Source organism: Nylanderia fulva, unplaced genomic scaffold (genome assembly GCF_048542155.1).
Source record: "Nylanderia fulva isolate GAGA-0341 unplaced genomic scaffold, ASM4854215v1 Scaffold163, whole genome shotgun sequence".
NCBI lineage: Eukaryota > Metazoa > Arthropoda > Insecta > Hymenoptera > Formicidae > Nylanderia > Nylanderia fulva.
The window spans coordinates 240,909-267,655 of record NW_028189868.1 but is presented as its reverse complement, the minus strand read 5'-3'; the positions used below and the strand labels follow the sequence as shown (position 1 = coordinate 267,655).

Here is a 26,747-nt window from a genome sequence, read left to right as displayed (position 1 = left end):
ATACAAACGCGATTTTTTTTAAAGGGGAAATGTCCACTTTTTTTTCTTTTTCCCGTAAAAAATTAAATTTTCGTTTTTTCTTTTTTCCAAACTAGGGGGAAACTTTTTTCTCGTTCCATGTTTGGGTAAAACTTTTACGGAGTGTCGTTTGCAATTTAAAAATTTTTTTTAATTTGATTCACAGTGTATTTTAAAACGGGGGATTTTCCCCCGGGAAAATGGGGGGGGTTTTGGGGGGCGGGGGGGAAATCGGTGGAGAGGGGGGGTAAAGGGGGGGGTTTCCCAAACCCGGGGGGGGGGAGGGGGTCTTTGTAGATGCTATTTTTTTTTTCCCTATCAATTCCCTTATAAGGGGTCTATTACCTGAAAAGGGGGAAAAAAATTTTTCCCCCTAAAAGGGGGGATTTTACCTGAAAATGTTTAAAAAAAAAATAAGAAACGGCGCCCTTTGACCCGGTATCTTTTTTTTTCAAAAACCCAAAAAAAATTTAAGGGCGGCGTTTTTGGGAGCATTTAATTTTTCATAAAAAGTAAATAAGATTAAAAATTCTACAATTTTGGCCCGCCGCCGTTTTCCTTTTTAAAATCCAGCTGACGCCAAAATTTTGAATATCTAATTTTTCCCCTTAAAATTTCCAAAAAAGTTTCTTTAAAAAAGGTATCTTTTCCGATTCTAATTTTTCTTAAAAACCCAAGATAAGATAAGATAATTCAAAAATTTATAAAACGGTTTGCCGACAATCAGGGGGTTGGGAACATGCCCAAAAGGGGGTTCGACTGTTTTGGCAAGATCTACAAAAATCCATTTTTGGGGCCCGAGGGGGAAAAAATTTTTCCCGGGGGAAAAAGGGTAACGGCGGCCTTATCTATGTATTTTAAAAATTACCCGGGGGGTTTAATATCCACAAATATTTCCCCAAAATTTAAACCCCAATTGCATATCATCCCACCCCAAAGGGAAAATTCGGGAAAAATTTAATATAATGGGCCGATCGCTCCCGGGCCATTCCCACTGCGACGCCCCTTTTCTTCGAGGGCAAAAAAAAATTTAGGGGTCCCAAAAAAGTTTTTTTTTAAAAAAGTTAAAAAAAAAAATTTTTCAAAAAGGGAGAACGTTGAGCCGCCCCTTTTGGGGAGTTTTCTCCCCAAAAAATTGGGGCCTAAATTTGGGGGGGGGGGAAAAAAAAATTTTGGAGGGGGGGTGAAAAGGGGGGGTTGCAAAAAAAAAAAAAAATTTTTTTTTAAAAAAAAGCTGGAAAACGCACCCGTCCCGGGGTCCGCGTCCTCGTTTGGACTAACAATCTTTTTTCGAGAAAAAAGGCAAACTGGGGGGTTAAAAAAGGGGTTGCCCCTTTGCAGGGGATTTTTGTGGGGGAACCCCTCCCTATGGCGGGGATTCGGGGGGCGGCCAATCCGAAAAAAACTCGTTTGGCGCGAAACCCGAAACCGTTTCGATCCCCGTATCCCCCCGGGGTGCGATAATTAACCCCAAACCACTAAACCGCTCTTTTTTGGGGAAAATCCCCCAACATTGTAGTCAAAAAGGGGAAAAAATGTCCCAGAAAAATCGGGAAAAAAATTTAACCTGTTTTCAAGGGTTTAAATTTTTGTGTCCGGTCCCAGCGGGGCCAAAAAAAAGTTTAAAAAACAAAAAAACTTTAAATTTTTTCGAAACGCCCGATGTACCAAAGGGTCCCACGCCGCTAATCGACCCCCACGCACATCGTTTAGAAGATTTTCCAAGAACGCGATGCGGCTGGGCATTGTCGGGATAAAATTTGCATTGATGTAAAAAATACAATTCAATGCCCGGGGGGCCTGTCAAATTCCCAAAAAATTATGGCAAAGAAGCGGTTGTTAATGTCGATCAGCGGAAATTGGGGGGTTTTTTTGCCCGGGGGGGGGTGGCCGCTCTGACCCCCCCAAAGCCCTTTGGGGGAAAGAGAATCCTCCTATCCCCCATTACCCACATTTCTGAACCCCAAAAAAATTTTATTTTCCCCCGTGGGTGTGAATCAAATTAAAAAATTCAAAAAGCCAAAAAGACAAACTCCGTAACTTTTACATCATCGGAACGAAACATCGCCCGTTTTCGTCTTGGGGAAAAAAAAGATGTACAGGCAAAGTCAATCTGTGAAAAGTGAGGGCAAAACAGCTTTTGGGGTTTTTCGCGTGCAAAAAAAAAACTGCTCGCCTCGTCAGTCAAAACGAAAAAAAAACGGGGCAAAAATAATTGCGATCGGTGTATATTTAAAAAAAAATTATTTTTAATTAAATTTTCTTTTAAATTTTTTTTTTTTTTTAAAAAAGTATGTTGATAAATGAAAAACCCCCACACGGACTTTTTAAATATAAAAATTAAAAAGGGCAAGGGTGCCCCTTTAAAAATTTTAAACGGGGGATTTTTCTCGTTCGAACCACGTTAAAAACCGCAAAAATCAGGAAAAACCCTCGCGAAAAAAAGGGGGCCCGGGTTTTGAAAAGAGAAATAACGGCGCGAAAATGCCCAAAATTTTTTTTGGGTTTTGAGCAAAAATTATGCTTTTTTGGTGGAAATTTAAAAAAGGGGCCAAAAAGGCAAAAGGTGTAAAAAAAACGTCAGCGCTATTTTAAAAAATTCGAAAAGATTATACCGTTGCCTTAATGATAAAAAAGAAAAAACGGTCGCAGTATGCATAAATCAAATTACATAAAATTATCCCTAGGGAACAAAAATTGCTCCAAGCCCTACAGACAAACGGGGGGTCGAAACCCGAGTCAACCGACCCCTTTTTCCGTGGGGGAAATAGAATAACCCTTTTAAAAATTTTTTATTTAATTTTATTTTTTATTTTTTTTAATTTATTATTTTTTATTAATTTATTTACTTTTTTTTTTTTTTTTTTTTTTTTTTTTTTTGTGGGTTGTTTTGAGGTTTTTTTTTTGTTTTTTTATTTTTTCCCCCCGGGGTTTCCCCCCCCTTTTTTTTAAAAATTTTTAAAACCCTTGGGTTTTTTGCCCCCCCCCGGGTTGTGAAGTAAAATCCCCCCATTTTCACGTAAACCTCGCACCCCCCCCCCCGGCATTTTTTTCCCCTCCACGGGGTACCACCCGGAAAATTTTGCGCGACCCCGCTCTTTGCTCGTAAAACGCCCCAAAAGGATAGAGTCTTGCGAAATCCTCGAGTAGATAGGGTTGGGGGGATTAGTTCGCACTTAAAATCTTAAACCCCCTGGGGGGCCCAAAATTGGGGGGGCGGAAATCCTTAAAAAAAAATTTTTTTGTACTTGCTGACCTACCGATCACCTACTTTTTTTTCCCCCGGGGGCCCCCGTTTTTTTAAAAACAATTGAACGGTCCCAAAAGAATCTTTTGGGGCGATGGGGGGGGGTAATCGGCGGGTCGATCCCAATCTTCGATGCTTGCGTCCGTGTAATCCGAACGAGGTTGGCAGTTTTAAAAACCCCATTTGAACCCCCATTCACGTAAACTTTTTCCACATTTTTTCTTTGCGGGGCGATTGAATCCCCGACAAACCGACCCCCTTCAAAAATTGAATATGTCAAATTTTTTAAAATTTGTTTTCGCATAAGCGTTGCACATCGGCGTTGTAAATTCCTTCCCGTTATGGTTTGCATGTTAGGGGGACAGTCTGCTGCCCTCGAATTATCCCCAAAGCGTTTGCGTTTTTTTCCCTTTTTTTCCCTCCTTTACCTTAAAGTGGTAAGCCCACGCTACTTGCTAACACATCGATGACGGTTTTTTGAAATTAAAAACCCCCTTTTTAAAAAGGGAGTAGGACGAAATCTCGACAATGTCGGCTTCCCCCCAGATCATCTTCCCCTCCCCCTAGAATTTTTGGGGGGAAATTTTTTTTCCGCTGAGGTGCAACTCGTTTCCCCAACGTCGTTCCCCAAAAATAGTTGCCGTTGTTTTTTTTCAACTATTCATTTTTGTTTGTTCACGTTCGTGCCCTTTTTTTTCGGGTTTTTTCACGTTCTACCATTTTGTTTGGGGGGTTTTTTGGGTTCTTTCGAGGTTTTTCACGTTGTTTTTATTTTTTGGGGGTTTCTTGAAGTTCGTTCACTTGGTTTTTAAGGTTTTTGGGGGGTTTTTTGGGGGGTTTGTTCACGTTGTTTCGAGGTTGTTTTGAATTGTTTCGAGGTTTTTTGGGGGGGTTTGTTCACGTTGGGGCCCCGTTGTTTCCCAGTTTTTTTCGGGGTTCTTTCGGGGTTCACGTTGTCCCCTTTCCCCTCCTTCCCCATTCAAAAACCCTTTTAAATTTTTTCAGCCTTTTTCCCCGTCGGTCCCCCGTTCGTAGCCGCTTTTTTACTCATCGTAAAACCCCCCCTGACCTGTTCGAAAACCCTTTACTGATTTTTTTGATACCCCTTTATGAAACCCTTTTTAAGGGGCTTGGCGTACCCGTTCGGGACCCTGCTTGCATGGGTTTGTCCCCCCGATGTAGCCCGGGTTTCGTTCCCACCTTTTTCCGGTCGTTCCTGTTTTTCCGGGTGGTCCTGAGCATCTTTTTTTTGGTAGCACGCTAAAACGAGCTGTTTTTTTGAAAACCAAATCTTCTAGAATTTCAAAAATTTTTTTTAACTTTCTGAGCCAACCGCTCTTTGATTTTTGGGGTTAAAATAGGTTTTGGGGCAGGAAAAAATTTTTTTTTAAACTAGTCCCCAAAAGTTGTAAAATCCTTCTTAACGCAGTTTGCTTTATTCTTTTTTAAAAATTTTTTGTTTTGGGCCCTCAATTTTTTTTAAAAAACACCTTCCAATAAAATTTTGGGGCGGCATCGGATCCCCCTAGTTGCGCAAAAAACGGCGGAATTTTCGCGAAATTTGCGCAAAATCTGGGGCGCGCGACATAGAGCTTTTTACGGGAAATCTCACATGTTTTGCCCAAAATCGCCGGTTGTATAAAATTTCCTCTCGAATAACCCCAAAATTTTTTGTACACATTTTTTTGAAAAGCTTTGTAAAGTGCACGCGATGAACTGATAGATTCGGGCTTTTTTAATTTTAAAAAATCCCGCTTTTCCCCCATTCTTTGTGACGAAGGATCCCCTTTTTTATTTTCCGGGGGTTTCCAGTTGGGGGCGAAGCGTCCCAGAAAACGTGGGGGATCATTAGTTGTTAGGGTCGTCCCAGTACCGTAAAAATCTTTTTTGTGGGGTTTCGTTTTGAAGGGGGTTTTTCCTCCCCAAATTTTTTTGGTCTCCACCCGCTCAACGGGGGGGGCAATTATATTTTTTGGGGTTTTTCCCCCCCCCTCCCTTAAACACCGCCCCTTTGGCCCCAAATTGCTTTTTTGCATTTTTTTCGTCAATAATATTGCTTGTATTTTTGGGAAATCGTCCCCCGGTAAATCAAAGGGGGTTTTTTTTAAAAATCAACTGTAAAATCCGGGGTTTATTACCGGTTTTCCCCTATGTTTTTAAAGGGGTTTTTTTTTTTGTCCAAAATCGAATCGCTTGCTGGGAAGCATTTCTTCTCGCCGAATAAAAATCCGACCCCTTATCAATTTCTTTTTTCTAATCACCCCAAGGAAGCGCCCCTTTCTTTTGTCCTAAGGCCCCCCCCAAACCTTCGCTCATTTTTTTGACCTTTCCCAAAATCTTAACCAGTGTCAAAGGGGGTATTTCGGGGGGGGTTAACCCCGGGGTTTTGAAAACATTTTCGTCTACGGGAAAAATGCTTTGGGTATCACAGGTAAAAACCTTTTTCGGTGTAAAGGGTTTTCGGAAAGGGGAAAGGGTTCCCCTGGCTTCGAAATTATATTTTTCTTTTTAATCTTTTTCCCCCTTTTCCCCCTTTTTAAACCTTTGTTTTTCTCTTTTTGGGTTTCCCCCCCCCCCAAAAACCGTGTGTCGATTTTTACACCGTCATCGTCATCGTCGTGGGGCCCGGGGTTGGGGGCTCTTTTTTACCAAAAACGTCGGTTTGGGCAAAATTTTTTGTGGGCGGCTCGAAAAGGGTTTTTTAAAATAGTTTTGAAAAGGCATATTATTTATGATTTTTCCCCGGTTTTTAGAGCGCGGTTTTTTTGGGATCGTTTTCGGGGGCCCCTTTGAAAAATTTTTGGAAAAAGTTTTCAGCTCCCCAAAAAATTTTTTTTTCCCCTGTCGGCACCCCCCCTAGATTTTTTTTTCGCCCCGGGGGGGGTTGTTTGGGGGACGACTAAGGGGGCTGCGGTATCGCGAACTCAAAAAAAATCCTTTTTTTCTGACCCCCCCTTTCGTAAGCGACTGCCCCCTGTCTATCACTAGAAATCCATTTTTTTTTTCCCCAACGGGTACACATAACTACTAAAAAAAATCTTTCTTTACCATGTCGGTTTTCCCCCGTGTTTTTTTGTAAAACGGCAAAAAATTTTGGGTGGCGTCCGGGTTTAAAAAGGGGTTAAAGCGGTTTTCGCGTTTCGCGTAAAAAATGTTTCGGATTGGGGGTATGTTGACAGAGTAGAAGCGTCAATTTTCGATGGCCCCCCTTTTGAAAGTCTTCTTATGTATCTTGTTTTGTGCAGCCAGGGTTCACAAAAAAAAAAATTGAATTTGGATATCCCTTTCCCCGCTGGGGGAAAATGACGTCACTTTTTTTGGGGAAAATGTAAAGTACCTTTTTTCGTCAATCGGCGTAAAAAAATTTTTCCCCAAAAAAAAAAATTTTTTCGGTTTTTTGGGCGGATTTAAGAACGTACACTTTCAAACGCCCCCCGTGCGGCCCCCCCTTTTCCCGGGGGGGCCCCCCTTTTTCACACGGGTTTTTGGTTTTCCCTTTAAACCCGAAACTTCCGTCGATTTTTAAAATTTTTTTTCCCCCGGCCCTTCCCAATTTTTTTGGGGCCCCGGGTTTTTTTTGGGGGTTTGGGAAAAAGGCCTTTTTTGGAAAAAAGGGTGTTTCAAGGCTTCTTTTTGGGCCCCGGGTTTTTTTTTGGAAAAACGATGGGGGGGCGCCCCTTTTCCCCCCCCGGGGAGCGCGAACCGGGGAAAGAACGGGGCGGATAAGGATCGCCGAAAAAAAAAACCCCTTCGCATCGTCGCAAAAAACTCGAGTCTGGGTTTAAAGACCCCGGGCCACAGTTTTTGGGGGCGCGAGAACCCAAAACCCAAAACTCGGCATGGGTTTTAAAAAAAGGGGCGAAGAAAAGGGGGGTACTTTCGGACGAAACGGGGCGGATTTTTGGGGCCTTTTTTTAAAAACCCAAGTTGGGCACGCTGGGACCCCTGGTCGGCGGGGGGGCTGCTTTAAAAAAAGCGGTAATCGCAAAAAACCGCGCAACGTCAGTTAAGAGATACTCGCCAAATCGCCGGGGAAGGCCGGGGAAAGTCCCTCCCCCTCCCAAATATGGACAAGGGGGCGGGAAAAAAAAACGTCAAAAAAAAATTAAAAAAAGCCGAAAGGGTAACACAAATGTGCTTTGCTACAACTTGCAAAACGTATGCAATTCCTATTTAAAGGGCATTTTTGCGAAATAATTTCCAATAAATGGCGCGCGGAAATAGAGGGGTATCAAAAATCTGACCACGGGGGGGCCCTTTCACTCCTTGGGGGGGGCTTGCAAAAAAGGGGGAAAGCGCAATCTATTTCACATTTTTTTTGGGAAAATTTTTTAAACCCCCCGGGGAAATTGGGGGGGATATTTTGAATAGGGAAAAATTTGGGAAAACAATTACAAAAAAATCTTTTAAAAAGTAAAAATCAGAGATCTTTTTGGGGAAAAAATTTTGCCCTTCAGTTTTCCCCGAGTTTTTCCCCGCAAATTTTTAAAAACTGACCCTTTCGTTTTTCCCCTTTTTTTTCAACAGTTTGCTAATCTAACATTGACGGGAAAGTAGCTCCTGGGCGACCATTTTCCCCCGCCCCAGTTTTTGGGGAGCGGACTAAAGAACGGTCTGACCCGGAAATTTTTTAAACTTTTCACCATATGAATGGGTTTTTTTTCGAAAAATAATTTACTACGGACAGAAAAAGCGGAAATTACGTTTTCCCAAAGAAAGACACTCAAGCATTTGAATTTTTTTAAACGGCATTTTTCCCCAAAACATAATGCTGTTATGTAAAGGTTCGACGATTTTCCTCGTGCTCCGCGCTAATTAAATACGATGAAAAAGCAAAATAATTTCCCACAGAATAAAATTAGCACCCAAAAAACTTGGATCCCCGCTGGGTTTTTTTGAATCGAAAACTGAAAAACCCCAAAAAAGGCCCCAAACAAAATAGCGATTATATTATCCCCGGGAAAATTACCCCCCATAGATTTTAACGTGCCGCGGGTCCCTACGAAAAGATAAACTCGTTCACCGATACACAAATTTTTCCCCCAGGGTACCACCCCTTTTATAAGATATGGGAAAAAACCCCGGGGCCCGAAACTTTTTTTTGCCGGGTTTTCCCCTAGGGGGGATTTGAAATTTAAATGTACGCTTTTTACTGATTAAAGGGACGTTGTCGTTTTCAAAGGTGAAGAGAAAACATTAAATTGCCTACGAGGGCGGGCCACCCTGTCGGGGGATGCTCGTTTTTGAATAAAGACACGAAAAACCCCAATCAAACCAGCAAAAACATATTCGCTAATATAAAAAAAAAACCACGAAGAAAGCCCCTCGTCAAATTTTCTTTTTAAACAATTTTTGGGGGGATTTCCCGTGCGGGGCCATTAACCCAATGACTGAGTTTTTCACATGGGGAAAAACTGCTTTGAGATCCCCATCGTCAAATTGAGCTCCACATACAATTTTTTCCAAAAAAAAATTTTGGGTACAGCGACGAGTAAAACCCATAAAAAAAAAGGATTTTTATAGTTCCGTAGGGAAAATTTTCCTCTACATCGGGGGGAAAACCGGGGGGATAACTCTCCATTGGGGGGCCCCCAAAAGTGATGCTGGGAAATAATTGCGTCGCATTCATTTTTCCCCCAAATTCGCTATAAACTCGTTGTGGGGAGTTTTACCCGGGGACGGGAAAAGTGGGAAAAAGTCGGGTAAAAAAACTATGAAAAAAATGTATCCGATAGAAGCGTGATTTGAAAAAACAAGTGGGAAAAGCCCCCCTACTGAAAAAATACTTTAATTTTTTTGTGCCCCCCATGTTGTTGGGGTTTTTCGAGGATTAAAAAAAACCCTTTTTTTTTAAAAGGGCCCTCATGATTTTTTCCTAATACGACCCCCCAAAAGCCAAAAAATTTTTGAGGAGTTTTTGAATGGAGCATGTATCAAAATATTCCAAAAACAATGGGGAATCCCCCCATTTGTTTTTTGAGCGAGATTAAGAAGCTGTCGATGCTGCCGTTTTGGGGAAAAGGGGAAATTTTTCCTAGAAAAGGGTTTTCCGCTCGGGGGGGTCTACCCGAATTTTCCCCCGCTTTTTTTCAGCACGACCAAGTTTTGGGGGCCCCCTTAAAACCGCACTCAACTGGAAAAACCGCGAAGAAAATTTTTGGGGTTGAGACAGGCGTAAAAAAATCATTTCCCCAGTCGATTCGCCCAAAAGTAATTCCAAAAGTGAAACCCCTATCTGAATCGGATTTTTCCGTACGCGATATGAATTGGATTCGATTAAACGATGGTCGATTTTTAAAATACACTTTCCCCCCGGGTTTTTTCTGCAAAAATTATTACGGAAACGATATCTCACCCCAGCCCCACCCACACGGTTTTTTACAAACGGTCCTTTTTTGATTTTTTATTTTTCTCGAAAAAAAAAGGGGGCAAGAGCGAAACGGGGATGTAGTTTTGGGAAATTTTGGGGAAAAAGGAGAAATACCTAATAAAACCACTGCGTATGTTTAAATCAGCACATCGCGTAATCCAGTAAAACCCCTTTTACCAACGTTTGTGAAAATCCCCCAAAAAATTTTTACAAATACGCGTGTAAAAAAAGGGGGGAGGATAAAAAAACGATGATGCGAATGTCTGAGTTAGAAAAAGTAATACCCCCCGACTGACCCCCTCAAGAGATCATGTCGCCCAACGTTTGTCGCCTTTTCAGGATTTTCCTAAACAAAACGATTTATCGAAAAGGGGAAAAAAAAAGGGAATCCGAAAAAAGGAAAACCCCTTTGCACTTTTTTTTTTCGCATCCCCTTTTTGCCATGGAGCGTGTTATAAAGTCGGAAAGGGCCCGGCCTCGGGGGTTAATCGGGCATCATCAAAAGCTTGCAAGGGGGGGAGGGAAAATTTTTTCATACTGCATGGCTCAGCGCTTGATCGCGTCAGCTATATTGGATAAATGACAAGAAGACGATGAAGAGTCCTCTCTCGTGTATGTAAAGGACTCAAAGCGAGAATGGCTGGCCGAAATAGTGGACGATACGAGCAGCGGTTTCATCATTGAGACCTTGGATGCCATATATGAAGATGTCCCTGCATTAAATAAATTAAATCCCACATAAATTAGATCCCACTCTACGGTGTAATAAACATGTAAAAAATTGCGCGTTACAAAATGTATTTAAATTATTCAATTGGTGGTCAGCTGCAGAATCCAGACTTGGATCAGACGATCATCCGTTTTTTTGAATAAACATATTGTTTATATACTATTCTCTTTGTTATTTCTCTCACCAGATATTTCTAAGAAATCCTTTCTCATAATATTTTTAAATATTAGTCTTTTCTCCAGATATATTTCTAAGAATCCCCTTCTTCTAATATTTTAAAAAATTTCTCACGCAATTGTTTTTCTAAGAATTCCTTTACTCCTACCACTTTTTGTTATTTCCCTCACCAGACATTTTTAAGAAATCCCTTCTCCTAATATTTTTAAATATTTGTCTTTCCCTCCAGATATATTTCTAAAAATTCCCTTCTCCTAATATTTTAAAAATGATCGTTACTCGATTATTAGTACTTTTTATACGATCAGTGTCTCGTTGACTGTTCTGACTGTCGGTTCACTTTTTTTAAATACCCTCGGTTCAAAGAAGCAGCAGCATGAATTACTACATGCCGAGACGTGATGAAACGTGCGAGAAGAAATGTGACGAGTAAGTATAACTTTTTTTTATATTTTATATTTTATATTTTATACTTTTCTTTTTTATATTTTTTACGAGTTATAATTTCTTTTTTCCTAATTTAGTTTTAATTTTTTTTTCCTAATTTTACAGCGTTTCGCTAGAGTCTCGTGCGGTTCGTATACTTGGAAGACGATACGCATTGACGGCCACGGAATTCAAATTCCTCGAAATCGGCATCAGAGTGGATCCGCCGAGTTACGTGGAAATCGCCATAGGATCATCGGGGAAAACAGCTAATACTATCTTTCGAAACGTGGAAAGGACTCTACGAGCAACGTCACGCTATTCACAATTATCTGAACAATGACTCTCCCAGCAACGATGTGTATAATTTCATAAGTGTCGGACCGCTAACAGTGCGATTTCACAAGATAAACGACACCAAGCTCATAAGTCTCGAATCGGCGGACGTGCGCATGATGATGGTCGAATCGACGTTACGTCGTATGTTCGAGCTCGATTCATGCATCGAAATAATGTTCGATCGATTGACGAGGCTCATCGCAACGGTCGATATCAAACATACGCAATTCTCCAATATTGCATCCACTGTAACGAATGCGAGAGAATTGCCGAATGCGATACGCACTAGCAACGCCTTCGACATGCACCAACTTGTCGATTGCGAGCTGGTGGCTTTAGTTTTTAATATGTAATAAAACTTTATATATAATTATGTATTAAATATAAGACAAATAAATACTTATATGTATATATCATGGCGTACTTTATTTGCGCGCCACCCGTTACATACTTTGCGAGAGATAATTATCTTGTCAAGGACATTGAAGCCTGCTTTCAGCGAGAAAAAATCGATATTATTATCTTACGAGATAAGACATCCATGCTGCGGCAGAACAGATAATTTTATCTTACGAGGCGCACGCGACATTAAGAGACAGAAGACGCACGCATTCGAGAGAGAAGACGCAGCGCGCGGCGGTATACGCGCTCTCCCGTCGGAGCGAGAGAGAGGCAACGCGCGGCGGTATACGCGCTCTCCCGTCGGACCGAGAGAGAGAGGCAATGCGCGGCGGTATACGCGCTCTCCCGTCGGAGCGAGAGAGAGAGGCAACGCGCGGCGGTATACGCGCTCTCCCGTCGGAGCGAGAGAGAGGTAACGCGCGGCTCTGATTCAGCGGCGAGAGCGATGCTGTGGCGAGAGAGTCGACGGCTCGCGGCGAGAGAGTCGGTGGCTCGCGTCGAGAGAGAGATCGGTTGCAGCGGGAGAGCGATGCGAAGGAGAGGAGGGGAAACATTTTTTTATTTTAATAAAATATATATTTTATTCAATTTTTTTGTACATTATTTTTTTATACATATTTTTTTTTATTTTTTGTACATTATTTTTTTCATTATTTTTGTACATTATTTTTTTTTGTACATTGATTTTTTTTCATTATTTTTTTATACATATTTTTTTTATTTTTTTGTACATTATTTTTTTATACATTTTTTTTATATTTTGTACATTATTTTTTCATTATTTTTTGTACATTATTTTTTTTCATTATTTTTTTTGTACATTTTTTTTTTATAAGGATATCGAGGGAGGGAAACAGTTTTAAATTAATAAAATTCTGGTATATTAATAAAGAATATATATCTTTATTCTTAATTATTACATTACCGCTGCCATTGGCATTACTCGAGGTGTACCACGTGGAGGTTGCCGGTCGGATTTACACCTCATATGTATGTGTATGTGCGTGTGTGTGTGTGCGTGTGTACTTGTACATGTGTTACAGTAGAGATAAGGACCCCACGGTTCGTCACTTCCGTGGTATTTAAAGACTCCAAACCCTCTCTACTGTGTGTGTAAATAAAAAATAAAAAATAATATATGTGAAATATAAAAAAATATAAAAATATAAAAATATAAAATATAAAATATAAGATATAAAAAATATAAAAATATAAAAATATAAAAAATATAAAAAATATAAAATAATTCTTCTGTACGGTGACGGCGAGAGTGAGCGGAGAGAGCCGACAAGAGAGAGCCAGCGCGTTGCATCTATGCGACGGCAGCGAGAGAGGGGGTCGCATCACCCATCGCTGTCATCAGACTCGGCATCTGTGCATAGAAATTTATTAAATTAAAAATATAGTCATTTTTTTTGACATATTATATATATATATATACTCACGTCCTTGACAGGTGGGACATGTGTTGGCCAGGTAAAATACGTATAACCTCCCCTGGCAATCGGTGCAACGCAGTTCTGGTGCGTCACCATACCGCGATGTCGTGTGGCTCTCGATGGTTGTGATCGAGATGAATCTGCCCCTGTTTCTCATGAAACAGGGCATACAGATTCGCACTGACCCCCATAATGCGACGTACGCCATGACATACGACGTTACAGTGCATACCCTCGTGTGTTCGTCGAGGGATGCAACTGCTCGTACGTCATACATGTGCGAGTGGCACGACTCCCGAACAGCGTTTTCGCTATCGTACCCATCGTCGTCCAAATCTTCTTCCTCCTCTTCTTCTTCTTCTTCTTCATCACCATCATCATCATCCTCTTGATCTTCATCGACGATGGGTACGATATCGACCTCCATCTCCTCAATATCATCTAATAGGATATTCACATCCCTGTCATAGTCGGGGTCGTACATTGCCACATCGCTGTCGCTGTCGCTGTCGTCGGAGATTGTAATTATCTCAATCTCGTCGTCTGAGATTGTGATCACCTCCATCTCATCGTCGCTCTTACGCGCTGCGTTCTCCATTTTTTTTTATCACAAAAACAATTTATTCACTCACTCACTACTATGCTCGCAAATGTCACCGTACTATGACCCGGCAGTGGCATCGGTCCTCATTATATACCCCGATCATCCCTTTGTTCTTCAACGTATGATGCAATTATCTCCGAAAGATTTGCTATTATCTCCGAAAAATGATCTTCGCCGAAACAAAAATAGCGGCTGTTGACTATCGACATGTTTACACCTTCCGCGAAGTCATATACATGTCTACTCTCAGAAACGTTGACATACTCTTCACATATGTTGTACACCTATTTAATCAGACAAATAAATAGGTTGCAACAAGTAATCTGACGATGATGATGATGATGACGACAATGGTGATGGTCTCGGTTCTCTCCTATTTGACTCCTCTATTTCTTGGTCCGAATCATAATCAGATGATTGTGTTTTGCATGATACCGATGGTGAAGGAATATCCATGTCGGCAAAATAAAGGTTGTCCACAGTGAAATATTCTGCACAATTTTTGTAGCGACGCTGATAACATGCGACTCGTTTGTGTCGTTTAGACGATCTGGTGCATTTGGATAACCCACCAGTCACTTTTAAAATGTCTTCGTGCATTTCCAGGAAATAGGCAACATCTCTTGTATGCGGTTTTTGCACACCAAGTTCGCGATTTCTTACGAATTGCACAACCGAAGTCACCGCTTCACGTTTAAAATGAAACGAGTCATCTTTTTTTTCATCATAATAGCATTCATCGAGATGTCTATACCATCTCTCAACATTCTCAAAACACCTCGAATGATCTTTTACCGCGTTCTCCATTTTTTATGTCTGGCACTTATTCGCACTTTTAACCTCAGCCTATTTTCGCTGACATTCGCTGCAATCCCTGATCATCGGTGCTGGACCGTCAATATGCGTTCGCATCCACGGCCGATTGTAATGTTCGAGGCAGCGACGATATGTCTGAACCTCCGGATCCGTCTTGATATGCTCCGGAAGCTTGTCCCACAAATGCTCTACGAAATATCCGCACTTTTGCAGTAAAACAATCTTCGGAATATATTGTAACTGTTCGGCACTTAAACTGAGAATGTCGGAAGCACTTGATAGTATTACAAACATTCTGCACTCCGAATGAAGAGAGCGTGCGCTCGCCAGTGGTACTATGACCCGGCAGCTGCATCGGTCCTCATTATATATCCCGATCATCCCTTTGTTCTTCAACGTATGATGCAATTGTTAATTCGCGAGAAATATTTGCGCTATCTTATCGGCAAACTTAGATATCGCTGATAATTCTTAGAAATTCATAGATAAAGCCGCCATTCCATTTCACCCCGTCGCAAGACACGTCGGATCCAAGCCTGCGAAGACATGTCGGATCCAAGCCTGTGAAGCCTGCGTTTGCCCCCGCTGATATTTCTTAGAAATATACGTATCAACCCGCTTGATTGTCGGCGCTCGATCGATCCAAGCTTGGATTTTGCGGCAGCCATTCGCAGAATTTTTATCTTATCTTCGGAGAAAATTTAGATGAAGAAACGCAACCCCCTTAGTAATAGATATCTGAATGTCGGCGCTCGGGATCTAAAATGCGGCAGCCATTCGCAGAATTTTTATCTTATCTTGGGGTAATACATATTTATTTGTCGGCGCTCAAGCTTGGATTTTGCGGCAGCCCTTCGTAGAATTTTTATCTTATCTGCAAACTTTGATACCTTACAAAGACGCCGCTTATCTTGGATTTTCTACGAAAACTTTGATACCTTACAAAGACGCCGCTTATCTTGGATTCGAAAACTTAGCTTATCTTATCGGCAAACTTTGATACTTTACAAAGACGCCGCTTATCTTATTTATAAAAACTTAGATATCGCTCAAAGATGCCGCTTATCTTGTTTATGAAAACTTAGATATCGCTCAAAGACGCCGCTTATCTTGTTTATGAAAACTTAGATATCCGCTTATCTTATCTTGGATTTTCTACGAAAACTTAGATATCGCTCAAGCTTATCTTATCTTGTTTATAAACATATCAGGTAGCATGATCCCTTATCAGGTAACATGATCCCTTATCAGGTAACCTGAGCTGATAAGATAAGCTTATCTGCTGATAAGACCCTTTCCCCCGCGTGACGTCACCCCCCGATTCCCCCTCGCCCCGCACCCCCCCTCATTGCCCTCGGGTTAGAACTCCCTTTATATTCCTACTAAATCTTTTACAATGGAAGCCGCGCAAAGTAGTGCTCACGTGTCAGACTTGGAAAAAACAATAAGTGATCATGAAACTTATTTGTGCCATCCAGCCAGCAAGGAAGAACAACAGGAATTGGCTGATGGATTCTATTACTGCAAAAAGCTGTTAATCGAAGCAAATTGTATTACTGACACGGTGAGTGCCAAAATTAGCAAACAATCCGTACTGATCGGTAAAGAATTGTTTAACCGTTTCATGGATATGTACGGAAGTATGTTTTTCACTGAAAAAGAAGTTTTGGAAATAGCAGAAAATACTGAAGAAAAGAAAAGAAAAATCGCAGAATTATCTTCAGACAGCGACGACGAAGAAGAACAGAAGTTGGAGAAAATTCCATTTGAAATAAAAATTAAAGCTATGCAACTCGCGGAATTACATCCAGAGTGGTCGATCAAGTCGCTACGTTTGAAATCAACTCGATTATTAAAAGATAGATCACAGTTGGCAAAATGAAAGATCGATATCGAGAAAGGTGGTACGCGATATAATAAGCTTCGAGCCATCAATAATAACGTGTACGATAGATTTGTTGAAACAAGAGATTAAAGAGGACTTGTGACAACACAAATGCTGAAACAGTGGGCAATGACTGTTGGATTTCAATTTTTGGACGGCAATTTCGAATTTAATGCTTCTAATCATTGGGTAGCAAATTTAAAAAAAAAGCACAATATATCGCAACGACACGTGACAAAATATGTCAGTATTAAAAGAGAGATCGACGTTTGTAGAATTTTCAGACATTGCAGCGAAATATCAACAGCAAACAAGTAATATAATTACAAATTTTGATCCGGATTATGTGATAAATACCGATCAAACTGGATGTAAGTATAAGGTCAGCAGTAATCGCGCTCTCACTCACAAGGGTGAAAAAATGACAGAAATTGCTGTTCAGCAATTTAACAAACTCACACACTCCTGTACAGCACAATACGCCATGACATTGTCAGGAAAATTATTGCCAAAAGTCTTTATCTACCTGCAAGAAGTTATCGGAAAATTTGGTCCACGAGTTCAGAAAGAAGTCGACGAATGGATGGCAAAATATACAAACGTTTATGTCACTTCCACAAAATCTGGAAAAATGCACAGTAACACATACGAGGAATTTTTGAATTATATTATACAGCCTTATGTTAAAACGGAACCATTTTTGTATATTATTGATTCATGGGGTGGTCAAACATCTTCCATCTTACATCAATTAAAATTTACGGATGAAAATGGACTTCCAACGTGTACCTTATCTATAATACCACCGAAATGTACACCATTTTGTCAACCATGTGACGTTTACTTCTACCAACAAGTCAAAAATTGTATAAGACGCATACAAAATGCTCCGTATCTTTTGAAGCATAATAAGAAGATCACGCCTCGAGAAGATATGATAAAAATCCATTCGCTTATACATTATCAATTGCAGGCTCCATTGTATGAAAAAATGTTAAGGTAAATGAACAATCTTTGACAATGAATAATTTTTTCTTGTAATAAAAATTTAAAGAAATGAAATATTTAAACTACAATTATATTTTTATATTATTATAGGTATGCTTAGTAGGCTGCTAAACTTACGACGAAGAAAGAGTTTTTCTCCAACGTCAACGCTGAACTTCCGTTTCCGGTTGCGTGGTAGAAGGTTGAAGAATTGTCGGTGTGTAATTCTAAGTGAAGTATTAGAGGTGTGAGGGAGAGAAAGGGGGAGAGAGAGTGAGAGAGTGAGAGGCTGGAGATAGGGAATGCAAGGGGAGTGCAAGCAAGTGGGGTGAGAAGGGAATAGAGCAGTGAGAAGGAAGAGAAGTGAGGCAGGAAAAGTGAGTCAGCGTTTAGGAAGATAGGTAAGGGGAACGAGGAAATAAGAAGGAACTAGGAAGGGGGAGAGCAGGTGTAGAAGGAGTGGAGAGAAAGGGGACAGGTGTAGGTCCGGAGAAAGTCACTAGTAGCAGAGGAACGAATCGTTGGTATAGGGGAAATTATTAGGCATAGAGTATAGGAGATATAGAAGAGAGATGGAAAGAAAAGAAATGGAGGAGATAGAAAGAATAAAGAAGGCGGAAAAATGGGAGAGAAGAGGGAGCACAGGGACGGCAGAGGAGGTGTTGAAAAGGAAAAGGGAAGAATTAAAGGAAATAGGATTAAGAAAGGAGAGAGAGGAGATAGGGGATTTAGAGTGGGCGTTTAGGAGAAGCAAAAAGGTGATAAGATCGCCAGAAGTAGAAATGAGAGAGGAGGCAGAAGGGATAGGGGAGACGATAAAAGAGATGGGGAGAGAATGGAAGGAAGAGATAATACAGGAAATGAGGGAGATAAGAAGAGAGATTAGAGAAGAGATTAAGGAGGGAATAAGAGGACAGGAAAAAATAAGAGAAGAGGTAAGAGGGTTAAAGAAGGAAATGGAGGAGAGGGAGAAGAGATGGGGGAGGGAAAGAAAGGAGTTTATGGAAAGGATTAAGGAGATGGGGGAAAAAAATGAAAGAATTAGAGATGGGAAAGAAGGAGGGGAGAGGAAAAGAGGAGAAGGGAGAGGAGATTAAGGGGATGAAAGATAGGATTAATAAGATGGAATGGAAATGGAAGAGAAAAGAAAGGGAAGAAAAGAGAAAGAATGTTATAATTAAAGGAGTTAAGGTAGGAAAAGGGGGGGGTGAAAGGGGAGGTAGAGAGTTTACTAAAGGAGATAGGGGTAGGGGGGCAAGTAGAGGAAGTGAGGAGAATAGGGGAAGAAAAAAGGGACGGGACAAGTACAGTATTAGTAAGGGTGGGCGATATGGGAGTTAAAAGGGAAATAATGGAAAAAAAAGAAGATTGAGAGGAAGGGGGGAGAGGATTGAGGAGGATCTAACGTGGAAGGAAAGAAGGATGATGTGGAGATTAGGAGAGATGGCAAGAGGGGAAAAGAGAGAGGGAAGGAGAGCATGGGTAAGATATGGGAGAATTTGGATGAAGGGTAAATGGTGGAGGTGGGACGAGATAAAAGAAGAAATAGAGGAAGAGAGAGCAGGGGATGAGAGGAAGGAAGAGACCAGAGGGGGAAAAATAAAAGGAAAGGAGATGGAGACAACACAGGAGACGGGAAAGGGGGGGAAAGGAAAGAATGGGAAAGGAAGGGTGAAAAAGAGAAAGAGAGAGAGGAGAGAAGGGAGAGGTAAAGAGATAGAAAGAGGCGGTAAAAAAGGAAGGAAAAGAGGAAGGAGGAGGGGGGGAAGGATGGAAGGTGGCATATTGGAATGTAGCGGGTCTAAAAAATAAAGACGCGGATTTCTGGGAAACAATAGGGGAATGGGATGTAATGTTTTTTCTAGAGACATGGGTGGATGAAAAAGGATGGAAAAAATTAAAAGGGAGGGTGCCGGGGGGATTTAAGTGGGAGGTGCAATATGCGAAGAGAAAAAGTAGGAAAGGAAGGGCAATGGGTGGAATTATAACGGGGGTGAGAAAAGGGATAAGAATAGAAGAAAAGGGTAGAACGGATAAAGGGGGAATGCTGGAGGTGATGATAGAAAGAGAGGGGGAGAGATGGAGGTTGGTGGGAGTGTACATTAACGGAGATTTGGAGGAGAAACTAGAGGAGATGAACGAGTGGATGAAGGAGGAGGGAGACAGGGTCAGAACAATAATAGGGAGGGATTTTAATGCAAGAACGGGAAATTTAGGGGGAGGAATAGTGATGGGGGAGGATGAAGGAGAAGAGGAATAGGGGAGAAAATCAAAAGATACAAAGGTAAATGAGGAAGGGAGAAGATTGGTGAAAAAGTTGGAGGGCAATAATAAATGGAGGAGTAACAGGAGATGAGGAAGGGGGGTGGACGTATATGGGGCCGAAGGGAAGATCGGTAATTGATTACGTGATAGGGAATGAGGAAGTTAGAGAGGAAATTACGAAGTTAGAAATAGGAGACAGGGTGGACTCGGACCACATGCCGGTGGTAATATGGATCAGAGGGAAAGGAGGAGGAGGGGAAGGAAAAGGGATAAAGAGGAAAAGGAGATGGAGCTGGATGAAGGAGGGGAAGGAGAAATTTAGGGAGAGGATAGGGGAAATATGGGAGAAGCAGAGGGACAAACAAGAAGAGGAAGGGGTGAAGGGGGAGTGGGAAGAGAAGAAAAGGAAGATACAGGAAGTGCTAGACAAGGGGAAAGAGGGGGAAGAAAAGGAGAGGAGAGAGAAAAAGAGGGGGTGGTTTGACAGGGAGTGTAAAAGAGAGAAGGGGGAGGTGGCAAAGGAATTGAAAAGGTGGAAGAGGATAGGGGGGAAAGGGGAAGAATACAGAAAGAGAAAAAAAGAGTACAAGAGATTATGTAAGAAGAAGAAAGAGAAGGATAATGTGGAGTGGACGAGGAAGGCAATGGAAGCGAGGACGGAGGGACAGGTATGGGAGGTGGTTAGGAGGGAAAGGGGGAAAGGCAAAGGAGGAATGGGAGGAGGAATTGAGATAGAAGAGTGGAACAGATATTTTAGGGAGCTATTAGGGGAGGTAGATTCGAGAGTAGTAATGAGAGGAAATAGGATGGAGAAGGGGAGGGAAAAAGACCAGATAGAAAAGGGAGAAATTAGAAGGGCGATAGGCAGGTTAAAGGAAAGAAAGGCGGTGGGGGTGGATGGGATACCGGGAGAAGTGTGGAAATATGGAGGGGAGGGAATAGAGAAGTGGGTATGGGAGATATGCAATAGGATATGGAAGGGGGAAGGGTAGATTGGGGAGTGGAGTGAGGGGCTAGTGATGCCAATTTTGAAGAGGGGAGAGGGAAGGGAGGTTTCAGAGTATAGGGGGGTAACGTTGACACCGTCATTATACAAAGTGTATGCGTTGGTGTTAGCGGAGAGATTGATGGGGGAGGTGGAGGAAGGAGGGATGTTACCACCAAATCAAACTGGGTTCAGGAAAGGGATGGGAACGGTAGATAATATCTATGTTCTGAATTATTTGATAAACAGGCAAATAAGTAGGAAAGGAAGACAAATGGTGCTATTCTTTGTGGACCTGAGAGCGGCGTTTGATTCGGTGGACAGGGTGAAGCTGATGACAGCGTTAAGAGGGAGGGGGGTAAAGGAAGAGACGGTGAGGAAATGTGAGGAAGTGTTAGGAGAAATAGGATTCAGGGTTAGAATAGGGGAAGAGGTGGGGGAGAAGTTTTGGACGGGGAGGGGGGTGAGACAAGGATGCCCTCTGAGTCCTCTTCTCTTTAATATGTTGATGGCGGACATGGAGGAGGAGATGAGGAAAGGGAGATGGTGAGGAGTGAGGCTAGGGGAGGGCAAGGTCTACACGTTAGCGTACGCGGATGACGTGGTATTGATAGCAGAGGATGAGGGGGGGATGAGATGCATGATGGAAAGGTTAGGGAGATATCTGGAGGAAAAGGGACTGGAATTGAATGAGAGGAAGTCGAAGGTGATGAGGTGCAGGAAAGGTGAAGGAAGGTTAAAAAAGGCTAGCTGGGTCTGGAAAGGTAAAAAATTAGAGGAGGTTAAGGAGTATAAGTATTTAAGGTATATAATACAAAGGAATGGGAGGCAAGAAGGACAGATAAAGGACAGGATAAAGAGAGGGGCAGTAGCTATGGGACAAGTATGGGGGATAGGTAAGAGGAGATTTGGTAGTAATTGGGGGAGGAGGATATGGCTATTTGATGCATTAGTATGGACGGTTTTAGGATATGGGGTGGAGGTATGGGGATGGGAAGAGAGAGAGGGGATACAAGAAAGGATACAAGAAAGGTATTTGAGATGGATGTTAGGAGTAGATTGGGGAACGCCTGGTTATATGGTAAGAGAGGAGCTGCAGAGGGAAAAGATAAGGACAAGGATGGGAAGAAGGGCGTGGGGGTATGAGAAGAGACTAGAGGAGGGTAAGGGAGGGTGGCTGGCGAAAGTATGTTTAGGGGAGATCAAAGAAAGGGCAAAAAAAAGGAGGGGTATTGTCAGATTGGGAGAGGGGAAGGAGGGATTTCTTTGAGGGTAAGGGGATGGAAATAAGGGAGATAGAGAAAAGAAGAGAAAAAGGGGAGTTCAGATGGGCAGAAGTTGAGGACTGGGAAAGGAAGGAGCAGAGAGAAGAGAGGATAGAAAAAATAGAAAAGTCGGAATACAATAGATGGTACAAGCAAGTCAAAGGGGAAGGAATACCGGGCTATCTAAAGAAAGAGTGGACGGAAGACAGGTGGAGGAGAATAGCAAGGTATAGATTGGGGAATGGGATGAGGGGAAATAGATACTGGGAAAAAGAGGAGGAGAGGAAGTGCAGAATGTGTGGGAGAGGGTTGGAAACGTGGGAGCATGTGTGGGAGGAATGGGGAAGGGAAGAGAGTTGGCAGGAAATGGTGAAGGAGGTGTTAGGAGAGGAGGGAGAAGGGGAAACGTGGCTAAAAAGGTTAGATAAAGCAAGAGGGGAGGGGGAAGGGGAGGATGGGAAGGATGGGAAAGGAGGAGAGGGGGAAGAGAGAGGGTAAGAGATGAGGGAAGAGAGAGAGGGAGAGGGTGTGTGTGAGAGAAGGGAGAGAGAGGGAGAGAGAGAGAGAGGGAAGAGTGAAAGAAGTGAGAAAGGGTAACAGTAACCGGAAGCGGAGGTCCCACTTAGGTTAAGGAGTAAATAAGATGGCGAAAATAGTATATAAGAAAACGTAGGATAAGAAAAACTAGGATAAAAGGGTCGGGTGTGTGTAAGAGCAGGCAGGAAGTAGGTAGAGTGGAAAGGCGAGAAAAGGCATGGTAGACGGCGAGGCGAGCGGCGTGGCGATTGTTTTTTGTTATGACTATATGACTGTATATATAATTATATAGATTAAATTAATTAGATTTAAGTTGTAGGATTAAGTTATAGGTTAAGGTGGAATGTAAATGGAGGTATAAAGGTTTGGGACCGCTCCTTTAAACAAGAAAAAAAGCGCCTTGTAATCTCTAATTGGAGCAACAATAAACATATCTATCCAACGTCAACGCTGTTGCATTCCCTGAGGAATTAAAGAACAAAAGATGTGAGGATTGCGAAGATTTTGAATCAGCATTTATTTAATGCTTTCATTGCCGCACATTCTTATGCTTTAATTGTTTTTATAATTAATACCATCCAAGTATTTGTAATAAAAAATAAGAAATGTAATAAATTGTGTTATTGCGAGCATAAGGTTTGTAGTAATTTACTAATTGTAAAACAATTTAATATAATATATGATTTTACAATATTATAATCGAGGTCACAATATAAAATGTTTGAAATTTTATTTGTTAACATGAATTATTTCTCCAAATAGTTTCCTAAATTTTTAATATATTTTTAAACAAATTTAATTATTTCTTTTATTTTAGGTAATAAACAATGTTAATAATTAATTATTAATAAGTAAAATAATTGACGTTTAGAATAAAAAATAATTAAAAAAAAAGGACAGTGCCGAGGCTCGAACGCATGATCTTTGGACTGTGAGTCCAGTGCGTTCGTTGCGCAACTAACGAAATGCTACGATTGAACCTTTAAATTTAAGGTAGATAACGTGCTTACCTAATTTCAACCCTCACATTCTCGAAAACGGCTGCGTATCTACAACTAATATTGGAGGCGTAATCTTATATTTTCCTAATCTACCACCACACCAAAGCTAGTTTATTAAAAAACTCGGTTGGCAGTTGGGGTATTCTCCTCGTTAGTTAACATTACAAAACAAAAATTAAATTATTTAGAAAAAATAACAATGCAAATAACTACACTTTACGACAGACGTACAGACAAACGCAGGGGAATAATCAACGGAATAGGTACAATAGCGAAAACATTGTTTGGTACCATGGACGCGGAGGACGAAAAACATATAAATAAACAACTAGAGTTAATAAATAACCGATAAAGCACAATGCGACACACAGTTCGAAACCAACTGACAGTAATCAACGACACGTTAACACACTTAAACAAATTAGAAAATATAATAGAGCGAAGTGAGAAACTCTTACAAGAAAATTTAACAGAATATATTACACTAAAAAAAATACAGGAACAATACGAAGCAATTATGGCAACTTTAACAGACTCCATTAGAGACGCTGAAAATATTATAGAATACTTGGCGCAAATCGAGAAAGAAAACATGCATCCAAAATTAATACCGTTCGATAACATTGTCGCGCATTTAACGGAAGCCGCAACGCAAATAGAACAGGGATATTACTTCCCGTTTAGGACACATACAGCAAGCTGGCACGAAATAAAGAAACACGCAAGCGTAAGCGCATACGTAAGCAAGGACTATAACCTATATACGATACTACGGTTCCCAATAATTTCACAACCTAAATATAATATTATAAATGCAATCAAATTCCCCGCGTCAGCATATAATATAACGTTTAAAAGTATACGAATAAAAAACAATATGTTTGCCATAGATAACTTTAAACTACCATATTTGATTATAACAAACGAAGATTTGCAGAAATGTAACAAAATAAACTCTTATTATATGTATATGCGTGCACAGCATGCTGACTTATCGCATAAATACAAATATACCGTGCGAATTGCAACTGTATACGCAACAAATGCAAAATAAGCATGAATGTAAGATACACTATCGGATAATGAGAACGACGTTATGGATCCCGTTACATCAGACACATACATGATTGTACTCAACAGCCAAAGAAGAAAAAATAAATATAAAATGCGATGGATATGCAGAAAGAAATTCGGTGATAAAAAATACAGGCCGACTGACCTTACGAGGAAACTGCCAAATTAAAACAGAGGACATGGCATTAGAAACAAAAGAGACGATCTACGTAGCAAACATAGACACATATTTACCAAATTTCAACATTGCACCATCGCAAGACGAAGACATAAGAATACTCGACACATTAGATAACCTGACACAACACAATATAGAACTAATAGAATTAAGAGCAAAGATAAACGACATAGACAACGATTTACGAGACAACAAACAGAAGTTTTACACAAAGAGACAATTTATTTACCCCATGACCTCGAGCGGATTAATAATAACCGTAATCATAATATTTATTATTGCCATTATAATTTGGAAAATAAAAAACAAAAAGACACAAAAAGAAGACCGAGAGTAACGATACTTGACGATGACTGGAATTTACCTAGATCCATACTGAAAAAAAGCAATAGCACACGTTTTTAGAAAATAAGAAACGATTGTATTGTAAATGGATATAAAACATTTGTAAACTTTAGTTGTAAGCGAAAAACTACGTACCTTCGTTTTCCTTCTTTAACGGAGGAGGGATGTTATATCCCTAAAAGATATAACTATTAAGAAATAACTACTCATATTACATTCGCTTGACGACGGGCACTGACCGCGTAAAAATGCATACGCTGCGAGATACACGCGGAACCTAAATTGCCCAATGTGCAAGCAAAGCGGAAGGACTTGGAATTTACTTCTCTTGCACCTAGGTCCTTGACCAAGGGAGCCCGTTGCCAGGCACTCCTTCCGATCAAGGAACTTCCAAAAAGCGATACTATAAAAACGGAGTAGGAGACGCGCCCGGGAGTCGCCCTCGAGTCGTTAATTAAAGTAACCTCGCTAGCCGCATGCGATCTATAACATCTTTTCGCAGTCGCGCGCGCGATTCGCGAAGTCATAGTTAATTAGTGCCGCTAAACTGATATACGTAACGTACAAGTGTAGCATTGTGGAAATAAAGAAAACGTCAAGTGGTTAATTTAAATAAAAGTTCTTTAATAGTGAAAAAATGAAGTGCATTCATTCAATCATCCCAATTCAAGCCCTGATGCCCCGGATCCTCATCCTAATTTGGCGCGACCCCTTGTGCCTTACCCGAGGCACACAACAATAATAATACGCAGAATCGGGTCCATAACTTTTTATACAACTGTCGTGAAAATTTTCAAATATGTTTGCCAATAACAAGACATCAATTTTTAAATATAAATCGCTATATTCGCCTAGCGTTCGAAGGGAGAATCGGCTCCAGACAGTCTCGGCGTGTAATCACTCTCGGATACAGTGTCGCCGGTCAGGGAACTGTAAAATGAGTCGCGCGGCGGTAAACATGTGTCTTGTAATCTGTCCACGCAGTCTATGTATTCATATAAAAAGACGCCCTTCCGTGTCAATAAATTGAACGTATCTGTCGATAAATTTTGGAATTTCGATTGTAAAATTTCTAATTTATCTTTATTCAAAAAAGACGCCAGTTTGTCGAGACTAGCGCTGAGAAATTTATACGAATCAATAAAGCGTAATTTGATATAATTTTTCGCATTGTTGTCTTGCATCGATCTAACAGTTTTCGAGAATGATATTTATTTTTCCTTCGTTATCGGCAGTAATTTGATTTCCCCTTTGAACGCTGTGGCTATGTCCTCGATAATGAAATGCACGTCGTAACCTGATAAATTATGAAAGACTATAGGAATACAAAATGATTCTTTGTAATTTAAGTTATTAAACAGGGCGGTACAGTGGTCCCGCGCAATTTGAGTGCGCGGGACCCCTGTATCGCCCGGTGAGATGGCAATGATCGTGAACGCGTGTATCGTCTTCGTCAAACGGTTTCTCACAAATGTGACAATGTGTTGCGCTGCGAAATTTTAACCACTCGTCAGGCGTTAAATTTACCAGAGGGACATTGGTTGCTAAAATATTTTTTACGCGGATTGCTAAATTTTTAAGTTGTTCGGCAAACCACACAACGCAATCGACACTACGGCGGGAATTATACGGATAACGAATTTTTAAACAAACACTG

General features: G+C 41.0%; 1 pseudogene; it reads left to right on the top strand.

Moving 5' to 3' along the window:
• The first annotated feature begins 10,918 nt into the window (after positions 1–10,918).
• On the top strand, positions 10,919–11,559 carry LOC146723862 (uncharacterized; annotated as a pseudogene).
• The last annotated feature ends 15,188 nt before the right edge of the window (positions 11,560–26,747 follow it).